This window comes from Calliopsis andreniformis, unplaced genomic scaffold (assembly GCF_051401765.1).
Source record: "Calliopsis andreniformis isolate RMS-2024a unplaced genomic scaffold, iyCalAndr_principal scaffold0004, whole genome shotgun sequence".
NCBI classification, from domain to species: domain Eukaryota; kingdom Metazoa; phylum Arthropoda; class Insecta; order Hymenoptera; family Andrenidae; genus Calliopsis; species Calliopsis andreniformis.
Window position 1 is genome coordinate 7,438,937 of NW_027480424.1, and position 13,353 is coordinate 7,452,289.

Below are 13,353 nucleotides of genomic sequence, written 5' to 3' on the forward strand. Positions count from 1 at the left end.
ATGAAGCCTAGGTTGCCTGGTACGTACAAATGACCATCACTTTCACAGGGGTTGCAGTTATTCCTGTTATAGGATGGAAGGACTGTTGTATTTTTATTGTATTTTATGCTTCAGGCGTTGACTTCTGTGGCCGCAGCTATTCGATGTGGTGGAAGAACGCCATAGAGTGAAGCCGAGGTTGCCCGGAACGTAGAAATGACCATCACTTTCAAACTGGTTGCAATTATTCCGGTTATATGATGGAAAAACTGTTGTATTTTTATTGCATTTTATGCTTCGGGCATTGACTTCTAAAGCCCTAACCATTCAATCTGTTCGAGCAACGCCCTAGGGTGTAGCCTAGGTTGCCCGGAAAATAGAAATGATCACAACTTTCATACTGGTTGCAATTACTCGTATTATATGATTGAAAAACTGTTTTATTTATATTGTATTTTATGCTTCTGGCGTTCACTTCTTAGGCCCTAACTAGTCGATCTGGTGGAACAGCGACCTGGGGTGATGCCTAGGTTGCCCGGAACGTAGAAATGACAATAACTTTCACACTGGTTACTATTATTCGTTTTATACGATGGAAAAACTGTTATATTTATATTGTATCTTATGCTTCTGGCGTTGCCTTCTTAGGCCCTGACTGTTCGATCTGGTGCAACAACGCCCTAGAGTGAAGCCTAGGTTACCCGGAACGTAGAAATGACCAGTACTTTCACACTGGTTGCTATTATTCGTTCTATACGATGGAAAAAAAGATATATTTTTATTGTATCTTATGCTTCTGGCGTTGACTTCTTAGGCCCTAACAATTCGGTCTGGTGGAACAACGCCCTAAAGTGAAGCCTAGGTTGCCTGGAACGTACAAATGACCAACACTTTCACACGGGTTGCAATGATTCCTGTTATAGGATGGAAAGACTGTTGTATTTTTATTGTATTTTATGCTTCAGGCGTTGACTTCTAAAGTCCTAACTATTCAATCTGTTGGAGCAACGCCCTAGGGTGAAGCCTAGGTTGCCCGGAAAGTGGAAAAGACAATAACCTTCACACTGGTTGCAATTATTCGTTTTATACAATGGAAAAGCTGTTGCATCTTTATTGTATTTTATGCTTCTGTCGTTGACATCTAAGGCCGTAGCTATTCGATGTGGTGGACCAACGCCCTAGAGTGACGCCTAGGTTGCCTGGAACGTAGAAATGACCATTACTTTCACAATGTTTCCAATTATTCATTTTATACGATGGAAAAACTGTTGTACCTATATTGTATTTTATTCTTATGGCGTTGAATTCTAATACCCTATCTATGCGATCTGGTGGAGCAACGCCCTAGAGTGAAACCTAGGTTGCCCGGAACGTAGAAATTACCATAACTTCCACACTGATAACAATTATTCGTTTTATACGATGGAACAACTGTTCTATTTATTTTGTAATTCGTGCTTCGGGCGTTGACTTCTATGGCCCTAACTATTCAATCTGTTGGAACAACGACCTAGCGTGAGGCCTAGGTAGCCTGGAACGTAGAAATGACCATCACTTCCATACTGGTAGCAATTAATCCTTTTATACGATGGAAAAACTGTTGTATTTTTATTGCATTTTATGCTTACGGCGTTGACTTCTAAGGCCCTAACTATTCAATCTGTTGGAGCAACGCCCTAGGGTGAAGCCTAGGTTGCCCGGAACGTAGAAATGACGTTAACTTTCATACTGGTTGCAATTACTCGTTTTATACGATTGAAAAGCTGTTATATTTATATAGTATTTTATGCTTCTGGCTTTGCCTTCTTAGGCCCTAGCTGTTCGATCTGGTGGAACAACGCCCTAGAGTGAAGCCTAGGTTGCCCGGAACGTAGAAATGACCATAACTTTCACACTGGTTGCTATTATTCGTTTTATACGATTGAAAAGCTGTTATATTTATATAGTATTTTATGCTTCTGGCTTTGCCTTCTTAGGCCCTAGCTGTTCGATCTGGTGGAACAACGCCCTAGAGTGAAGCCTAGGTTGCCCGGAACGTAGAAATGACCATAACTTTCACACTGGTTGCTATTATTCGTTTTATACGATGGAAAAACTGTTCTATTTATTTTGTATTTTATGCTTCGGGCGTTGACTTCTAAGGCCCTAACTATTCAATCTGTTGGAGCAACGCCCTAGGGTGAAGCCTAGGTTGCCCGGAAAGTAGAAATGACAATAACTTTCATACTTGTTGCAATTATTCGTTTTATACGATGGAAAAACTGTTATATTTAAATTGTATTTTATGCTTCTGGCGATGATTTCTTAGGCCCTAACTATTCAAACTGGTGGAACAACACCCTAGAGTGAGGCCTAGGTTGCCCGGAACGTAGAAATGACCATCACTTCCATACTGGTAGCAATCATTCGTTTTATACGATGGAAAAACTGTTGTATTTATATTGTATTTTATGCTTCTGGCGTTGACTTCTAAGGCACAAACTATTCGATCTGGTGGAACAATGCCCTAGAGTGAAGCGTAGGTTGCCCGGAACGTAGAAATGACCATCACTTACAAACTGGTTGCAATTAATCCTTTTATACGATGGAAAAACTGTTGTATTTTTATTGCATTTTATGCTTCCGGCGTTGACTTCTAAGGCCCTAACTATTCAATCTGTTCGAGCAACGCCCTAGGGTGAAGCCTAGGTTGCCCGGAACGTAGAAATGACGTTAACTTTCATACTGGTTGCAATTTCTCGTTTTATACGATTGAAAAGCTGTTATATTTATATAGTATTTTATGCTTCTGGCTTTGCCTTCTTAGGCCCTAGCTGTTCGATCTGGTGGAACAACGCCCTAGAGTGAAGCCTAGGTTTCCCGGAACGTAGAAATGAACATAACTTTCACACTGGTCGCTATTATTCGTTCTATACGATGGAAAAACTGTTACATTTATATCGTATCTTATGCTTCTGGCGTTGACTTCTTTGGCCCTAACAATTCGATCTTGTGGAACAACGCCCTGGGGTGAAGCCTAGGTTGCCCGGAACGTAGAAATGACCATAACTTTCACACTGGTTGCTATTATTCGTTTTATACGATGGAAAAACTGTTGTATTTATATTGTATTTTATGCTTCTGGCGTTGACTTCTAAGGCACAGACTATTCCATCTGGTGGATCAACGCCCTAGGGTGAAGCCTAGGTTGACCGGAACGTAGAAATGGAAATAACTTTCACACCGGTAGCAATTATTCGTTTTATATGATGGAAGAACTGTTGTATTTATAATGCATTTTATGCTGCTGGCGATCACTTCTTAGGCCCTAACTATTCGATCTGGTGGAACAACGCACTGGGGTGAAGCCTAGGTTGCCCGGAGCGTAGAAATGACCATAACTTTGACACTGGTTGCTATTATTCGTTTTATACGATGGAAAAACTGTTCTATTTATTTTGTATTTTATGCTTCGGGCGTTGACTTCTAAGGCCCTAACTGTTTGATCTGGTGGAGCAACGCCCTAGAGGGAAGCCTAGGTTGCCAGGAACGTAGAAGTGACCATTACTTTCACACGGGATGCTATTATTCGTTCTACACGATGGAAATACTGTTATATTTATTTTGTATCTTATGCTTCTGGCGTTAACTTCTTAGGCTCTAACAATTCGATCTGTTGGAACAACGCCCTAGAGTGAAGCCTAGGATGCCTGGGACGTACAAATGACCATCACTTTCACACGGGTTGCAATTATTCCTGTTATAGGATGGAAAGACTGTTGTATTTTTATTGTATTTTATGCTTCAGGCGTTGACTTCTGAGGCCGTAGCTATTCGATGTGGTGGAAGAACGCCATAGAGTGAAGCCTAGGTTGCCCGGAACGTAGAAATGACCATCCCTTTCAAACTGGTTGCAATTATTCCGGTTATAGGATGGAAAAACTGTTGCATTTTTATTGCATTTTATGCTTCGGGCATTGATTTCTAAGGCCCTAACTATTCGATCTGGTGGAACAACGCCCTAGGGTGAAGCCTAGGTTGCCCGGAACGTAGAAATGACCATAACTTTTACACTGGTAGCAATTATTCGTTTTATACGATGGAAAAACTGTTCTATTTATTTTGTATTTTATGCTTCGGGCGTTGACTTCTAAGGCCCTAACTGTTTGATCTGGTGGAGCAACGCCCTAGAGTGAAGCCTAGGTTGCCAGGAACGTAGAAGTGACCATAACTTTCACACTGGATGCTATTATTCGTTCTATACGATGGAAAAACTGTTATATTTATATTGTACCTCATGCTTCTGGAGTTGACTTCTTAGGCCCTAACAATTCGATCTGGTGGAACAACGCCCTAGAGCGAAGCCTAGGTTGCCTGGAACGTACAAATGACCATCACTTTCACACGGGTTGCAATTATTCCTGTTATAGGATGGAAGGACTGTTGTATTTTTATTGTATTTTATGCTTCAGGCGTTGACTTCTGAGGCCGCAGCTATTCGATGTGGTGGAAGAACGCCATAGAGTGAAGCCTAGGTTGCTCGGAACGTAGAAATGACCACCACTTTCAAACTGGTTGCAATTATTCCTGTTTTATGATGGAAAAACTGTTGTATTTTTATTGCATTTTATGCTTCGGGCATTGACTTCTAAGGTCCTAACTACTCAATCTGTTGGAGCAACGCCCTAGGGTGAAGCCTAGGTTGCCCGGAAAGTAGAAATGACAATAACTTTCGCACTGGTTGCAATTATTCGTTTTATACGATGGAAAAGCTGTTGCATCTTTATTGTATTTTATGCTTCTGTCGTTGACGTCTAAGGCCCTAGCTATTAGATGTGATAGAGCAACGCACTAGAGTGACACCTAGGTTGCCTGGAACGCAGAAATGACCATTACTTTCGCAATGTTTGCAATTGTCCATTTGATACGATGGGAAAACTGTTGTACTTATATTGTATTTTATGCTTCTGGCGTTGACTTCTTATGCCACAACTATTCCATCTGGTGGAACAACGCCCTAGGGTGAAGCCTAGGTGGACCGGAACGTAGAAATGGAAATAACTTTCACACCGGTAGCAATTATTCGTTTTATACGATGGAAAAACAGTTCTATTTATTTTGTATGTCATGCTCCTGGCGTTGACTTCTTAGGCCCTAACAATTCGATCTGGTGGAACAACGCCCTAGAGTGAAGCCTAGGTTGCCTGGAACGTACAAATGACCATCACTTTCACACGGGTTGCAATTATTCCGGGTATACGATGGAAAAACTGTTGTATTTTTATTGCATTTTATGCTTCGGGCATTGACTTCTAAGGCCCTAACTATTCAATCTGTATGAACAACGCCCTAGGGTGTAGCCTAGGGTGCCCGGAAAGTAGAAATGACCACAACTTTCATACTGGTTGCAATTACTCGTTTTATATGATGGAAAAACTGTTGTATTTATATTGTATTTTATGCTTCAGGCGTTGACTTCTGAGGCAGCAGCTATTCGATGTGGTGGAAGAACGCCATAGAGTGAAGCCTAGGTTGCTCGGAACGTAGAAATGACCATAACTTTCATACTGGTTGCAATCATTCGTTTTATATGATGGAAGAACTGTTGTATTTATATTGCATTTTATGCTGCTGGCGTTCACTTCGTAGGCCCTAACTATTCGATCTGGTGGAAGAACGCCCTGGGGTGAAGCCTAGGTTGCCCGGAGCGTAGAAATGACCATAACTTTGACACTGGTTGCTATTATTCGTTTTATACGATGGAAAAACTGTTCTATTTATTTTGTATTTTATGCTTCGGGCGTTGACTTCTAAGGCCCTAACTGTTTGATCTGGTGGAGCAACGCCCTAGAGGGAAGCCTAGGTTGCCAGGAACGTAGAAGTGACCATTAGTTTCACACTGGATGCTATCATTCGTTCTATACGATGGAAATACTGTTATATTTATTTTGTATCTTATGCTTCTGGCGTTAACTTCTTAGGCCCTAACAATTCGATCTGTTGGAACAACGCCCTAGAGTGAAGCCTAGGATGCCTGGAACGTACAAATCACCATCACTTTCACACGGGTTGCAATTATTCCTGTTATAGGATGGAAAGACTGTTGTATTTTTATTGTATTTTATGCTTCAGGCGTTGACTTCTGAGGCCGTAGCTATTCGATGTGGTGGAAGAACGCCATAGAGTGAAGCCTAGGTTGCCCGGAACGTAGAAATGACCATCCCTTTCAAACTGGTTGCAATTATTCCGGTTATAGGATGGAAAAACTGTTGTATTTTTATTGCATTTTATGCTTCGGGCATTGACTTCTAAGGCCCTAACTATTCGATCTGGTGGAAAAACGCCCTAGGGTGAAGCCTAGGTTGCCCGGAACGTAGAAATGACCATAACTTTTACACTGGTAGCAATTATCCGTTTTATACGATGGAAAAACTGTTCTATTTATTTTGTATTTTATGCTTCGGGCGTTGACTTCTAAGGACCTAACTGTTTGATCTGGTGGAGCAACGCCCTAGAGTGAAGCCTAGGTTGCCAGGAACGTAGAAGTGACCATAACTTTCACACTGGATGCTATTATTCGTTCTATACGATGGAAAAACTGTTATATTTATATTGTACCTCATGCTTCTGGAGTTGACTTCTTAGGCCCTAACAATTCGATCTGGTGGAACAATGCCCTAGAGCGAAGCCTAGGTTGCCTGGAACGTACAAATGACCATCACTTTCACACGGGTTGCAATTATTCCTGTTATAGGATGGAAGGACTGTTGTATTTTTATTGTATTTTATGCTTCAGGCGTTGACTTCTGAGGCCGCAGCTATTCGATGTGGTGGAAGAACGCCATAGAGTGAAGCCTAGGTTGCTCGGAACGTAGAAATGACCATAACATTCATACTGGTTGCAATCATTCGTTTTATATGATGGAAGAACTGTTGCATTTATATTGCATTTTATGCTGCTGGCGATCACTTCTTAGGCCCTAACTATTCGATCTGGAGGAGCAACACCCTACAGTCAAGCCTAGGTTGCCCGGAACGTAGAAATGACCATAACATTCACACCCGTTGCAATTATTCATGCTATACGATGGAAAAAGTGATACATTTTTATTGTATTTTATGCTTCTAGCGTTGACTTCTAAGGCGGTAGCTATTAGATGTGGTGGAGTAACGCCCTAGAGTGACGCCTAGGTTGCCTGGAACGTAGAAATGACCATTACTTTCACAATGTTTCCAATTATTCATTTTATACGATGGAAAAATTGTTGTACTTATATTGTGTTTTATTCTTATGGCGTTGAATTCTAAGTCCCTAGCTATGCGGTCTGGTGGAGGAACGCCATAGAGTGAAACCAAGGTTGCCCGGAACGTAGAAATTACCATAACTTTCATAGTGGTTGCATTTATTCGTTTAATATGATGGAATAACTGTTGTATTTATATTGTATTTTATGCTGCTGGCGTTCATTTCTTAGGCCCTAACTATTCGATCTGGTGGAACAACGACCTGGGGTGAAGCCTGGGTTGCCCGGAACGTAGAAATGACCATAACTTTCACACTGGTTGCAGTTATTCGTTTTATACGATGGAAAAGCTGTTGTATATATTTCGTATTTTATGCTTCTGGCGTTGACTTCTTAGGCCGTAACTATTCGATGTGGTGGAGCAACGCCCTAGGGTGAAGCCTAGGTTGCTCGGAAAGTAGAAATGACCATAACTTTCACACTGGTCCAAATTATTCGTTTTATACGATGGAAAAGCTGTTCTATTTATTTTGTATTTTATGCTTCGGGCGTTGAGTTCTATGGCCCTACCTATTCGATCTGGTGGAGTAACACCCTACAGTCAAGCCTAGGTTGCCCGGAACGTAGAAATGAAAATAACATTCACACCGGTTGCAATTATTCATGCTATACGATGGAAAAACTGTTGCATTTTTATTGTATTTTATGCTTCTAGCGTTGACTTCTAATGCCGTAGCTATTCGATGTGGTGTAACAACGCCCTAGAGTGAAGCCTAGGTTGTCCGGAACGTAGAAATGACCATTACTTTCACACTGTTTGCAATTATTCATTTTATACGATGGAAAAGCTGTTGTATTTATATTGTATTTACTGCTTCTGGCGTTGACTTCTAAGGCCGTAGCTATAAGCTGTGGTGGAGCAACGCCCTACAGTGACGCCTAGGTTGCCCGGAACGTAGAAAATACCATTAATTTCACAATGTTTGCAATTATTCATTTTATACAATGGAAAAACTGTTGTACTTATATTGTATTTTACTCTTCTGGCGTTGAATTCCAAGTCCCTAGCTATTCGATCTGGTGGAGCAACGCCCTAGAGTGAAACCTCGGCTGCTCGGAATGTAGAAATGACCATAACTTTCACACTGGTTGCAATTATTCGTTTTATACGATGGAAAAGCTGTTGTATTTATTTCGTATTTTATGCTTCTGGCGTTGACTTGTTAGGCCGTAACTATTCAATCTGTTGGAGCAACGCCCTAGGGTGAAGCCTAGGTTGCGCGGAAAGTAGAAATGACAATAACTTTCACACTGGGTGCAATTATTCGTTTAATACGATGGAAAAGCTGTTGCATCTTTATTGTATTTTCTGCTTCTGTCGTTGACGTCTAAGGCCGTAGCTATTAGATGTGGTGCAGCAACGCACTAGAGTGACGCCTAGGTTGCCCGGAACGTGGAATGACCATTACTTTCGCAATGTTTGCAATTATTCATTTTATACGATGGAAAAACTGTTGTACTTATATTGTATTTTATGCTTCTGGCGTTGATTCCTAAGGCCCTAACTATTCGATCTGGTGGAGCAACGCCCTAGAGTGACGTCTAGGTTACCCGGAACGTAGAAATGACCATTACTTTCACACTGTTTGCAATTATTCATTTTATACGATGGAAAAGCTGTTGTATTTATATTGTATTTAATGCTTCTGGCGCTGACTTCTAAGGCCGCAGCTATTAGCTGTGGTGGAGCAACGCCCTACAGTGACGCCTAGGTTGCCCGGAACGTAGAAAATACCATTAATTTCACAATGTTTGCAATTATTCATTTTATACAATTGAAAAGCTGTTGTACTTATATTGTATTTTACTCTTCTGGCGTTGAATTCCAAGTCCCTAGCTATTCGATCTGGTGGAGCAACGCCGTAGAGTGAAACCTAGGTTGCTCGGAATGTAGAAATGACCATAACTTTCACACTGGTCCCAATTATTCGTTTTATACGATGGAAAAGCTGTTGTATTTTGTATCGTATTTTATGATTCGGCGTTGACTTCTAAGGCCCTAACTAAACGATCTGGTGGAGCAACGCCCTAGAGTGAAGCCTAGGTTGCCCGGAACGTAGAAATCACCAGAACTTTCACACTGGTTGCTATTATTCGTTTTATACGATGGAAAAACTGTTATATTTGTATTGTATTTTGTGCTTCAGGCGTTCACTTCTCAGGCCGTTGCTATTCGATGTGGTGGAAGAACGCCATAGAGTGAAGCCTAGGTTGCCCGGAACGTAGAAATGACCATAACTTTCATATTGGTTGCAGTTATTCGTTTTATATGATGGAAGAACTGTTGTATTTATATTGTATTTTATGCAGCTGGCGTTCACTTCTTAGGGCCTAACTATTCGATCTGGTGGAACAACTTCCTAGAGTGAGGCCTAGGTTGCCCGGAACGTAGAAACGACCATCACTTCCATACTGGTAGCAATTATTCGTTTTATACGATGGAAAAACTGTGGTATTTATATTGTATTTTATGCTTCTGGCGTTGACTTCTAAGGCCCTAATTGTTCAATCTGTTGGAGCAACGCCCTAGGCTGAAGCCTAGGTTGCCCGGAAAGTTGAAATGACATTAACTTTCATACTGGTTGCAATTATTCGTTTTATATGATGGAAAAACTGTTGTATTTATATTGTATTTTATGCGTCTGGCGTTGACTTCTAAGGCACTAACTATTCGATCTGGTGGAGCAACGCACTAGAGTGAAGCCGAGATTGCCCGGAACGTAGAAATGACCATCACTTTCAAGCTGGTTGCAATTATTCCTGTTATATGATGGAAAAACTGTTGTATTTTTATTGCATTTTGTGCTTCGGGCATTGACTTCTAAGGCCCTAATTATTCAATCTGTTGGAGCAACGAACTAGGGTGTAGCCTAGGTTGCCAGGAACGTAGAAATGACCATAGCTTCCATACTGGTAGCAATCATTCGTTTTATACGATGAAAAAACTGTTGTATTTATATTGTATTTTATGCTTCTGGCGTTGACTTCTAAGGCACAAACTATTCGATCTGGTGGAGCAATGCCCTAGAGTGAAGCCTAGGTTGCCCGTAAAGTAGAAATGACCATAGCTTTCACACTGTTTGCAATTATTCATTTTATACGATGGAAAAGCTGTTGTATTTATATTGTATTTTATGCTTCTGGCGTTGACTTCTAAGGCCGTAGCTATTAGCTGTGGTGGAGCCACGCCCTACAGTCACGCCTAGGTTGCCCGGAACGTAGAAATGACAATTACTTACACACTGTTTGCAATTATTCATTTTATACGATGGAAAAGCTGTTGTATTTATATTGTATTTTATGCTTCGGGCGTTGACTGCTAAGGCCCTAACTATTCAATCTGTTGGATCAACGCCCTAGAGTGAAGCCTAGGTTGCTCGGAATGTAGAAGTGACCATAACATTCACACTGGTTGAAATTATTCGTTTAATACGATGGAAAAGCTGTTGCATCTTCATTGTATTTTATGATTCTGGCGTTGACTTCTAAGGCCCTAACTATTCGATCTGGTGGAGCAACGCCCTAGAGTGAAGCCTAGGTTGCCCGTAACGTAGAAATGACCATAACTTTCACACTGGTTGCTATTATTCGTTCTATACGATGGAAAAACTGTTATATTTATATTGTATCTTATGCTTCTGGCGTTGACCTCTTAGGCCCTAACAATTCGATCTGGTGGTACAACGCCATAGAGTGATGCCTGGGTTGCCTGGAACGTACAAATGACCATCACTTTCACACGGGTTGCAATTATTCCTGTTATAGGATGGAAAGACTGTTATATTTGTATTGTATTTTATGCTTCAGGCGTTGACTTCTCAGGCCGTTGCTATTCGATGTGGTGGAAGAACGCCATAGAGTGAAGCCTAGGTTGCCCGGAACGTAGAAATGACCATAGCTTTCATATTGGTTGCAGTTATTCGTTTTATATGATGGAAGAACTGTTGTATTTATATTGTATTTTATGCAGCTGGCGTTCACTTCTTAGGGCCTAACTATTCGATCTGGTGGAACAACGTCCTAGAGTGAGGCCTAGGTTGCCCGGAACGTAGAAACGACCATCACTTCCATACTGGTAGCAATTTTTCGTTTTATACGATGGAAAAACTGTTCTATTTATTTTGTATTTAATGCTTCGGGCATTGACTTCTAAGGTCCTAACTGTATGATCTGGTGGAGCAACGCCCTGGAGTGAAGCCTAGGTTGCCCGGAAAGGAGAAATGACCATCACGTTCAAACTGGTTGCAATTAATCCTTTTATACGATGGAAAAGCTGTTGTATTTATATCGTATTTTCTGCTTCTGGCGTTTACTTCTAAGGACCTAACTATTCGATCTGGTGGAGCAAAGCCCTAGAGTGAAGCCTAGGTTGCTCGGAATATGGAAATGACCATAACTTTCACACTGGTTGCAATTATTCGTTTTATACGATGGAAACGCTGTTGTATTTATATTGTATTTAATGCCTCTGGCGTTGACTTCTAAGGCCGTAGCTATTAGATGTGGTGGAGCAACGCCCTAGAGTGACGCCTAGGGTGCTCGGAACGTAGAAATGATGATTACTTTCACACTGGTTGCAATTATACGTTTTATACGATGGAAAAGCTGTTGTATTTATATCGTATTTTATGCTTCTGGCGTTGACTTCTTAGGCCGTAACTATTCGGTCTGGTGGAGCAACGCCCTAGAGTGAAGCCTAGGTTGCCCTGAACGGAGAATTGGCCATCACTTTCAAACTGGTTGCACTTATTCCTGTTATATGATGGAAACACTGTTTTATTTTTTTTGCATTTTATGGTTCGGGCGTTCACTTCTAAGCTCCTAACTATTCAATGTGTTGGAGCAACGCCCTAGGGTGAAGCCTAGCTTGCTCGGAAAGTAGAAATGACCATAAGTTTCATACTGGTTGCAATTAGTCGTTTTATACGATGGAAACACTGTTGTATTTTTATTGCATTTTATGCTTCGGGCGTTGACTTCTAAGGCCCTAACTATTCAATCTGTTGGAGCAACGCCCTAGGGTGAAGCCTAGGTTGCCCGGAACGTACAAATGACCATAACTTTTACACTGGTAGCAATTATTCGTTTTATACAATGGAAAAGCTGTTATATTTATATTGTATTTTATGCTTCTGGCGTTGACTTCTGAGGCCATTGCTATTCTATGTGGTGGAAGAACGCCATAGAGTGAAGCCTAGGTAGCCCGAAACGTAGAAATGTCCATATCTTTCACTGTTTGCAATTATTCATTTTATACGGTGGAAACACTGTTGCATCTTCATCGTATTTTATGCTTCTGGCGTTCACTTCTTAGGCACTAGCTATTCGATCTGGTGGAACAACGCCCTATGGTGAAGCCTAGGTTGACCGGAACGTAGAAATGACCATAACTTTCACACTGGTAGCAATTATTCGTTTTACACGATGGAAAAACTGTTCTATTTATTTTGTATTTTATGCATCGGGCGTTGACTTCTAAGGCCCTAACTATTCAAGCTGTTGGAGCAACGCCCGAGGGTGAAGCCTAAGTTGCCCGGAAAGTAGAAATGACGTTAACTTTCACACTGGTTGCTATTATTCGTTCTATACGATGGAAAAACTGTTATATTTATATTGTATCTTATGCTTCTGGCGTTGACTTCTTAGGCCCTAACAATACGATCTGGTGGAAAAACGACCTAGAGTGAGGCCTAGGTTGCCCGGAACATAGAACTGACAATAACTTTTACACTGGTAGCAATTATTCGTTTTATACAATGGAAAAACTGTTCTATTTATTTTGTATTTTATGCTTCGGGCGTTGACTTCTAAGGCCCTAGCTGTTTGATCTGGCGGAGCAACGCCCTAGAGTGAAGCCTAGGTTGCCGGAACGTTGAAGTGACCATAACTTTCACACTGGTTGCTATTATTCGCTTTATACGATTGAAAAACTGTTATATTTATATTGTATTTTATGTTTCTGGCGTTGCCTTCTTAGGCCCTAACTGTTCGATCTGGTGGAACAACGCCCTAGAGTGATGCCTAGGTTACACGGAACGTAGAAATGACCAGTATTTTCACACTATTTGCAGTTACTCCTGTTATACGATGG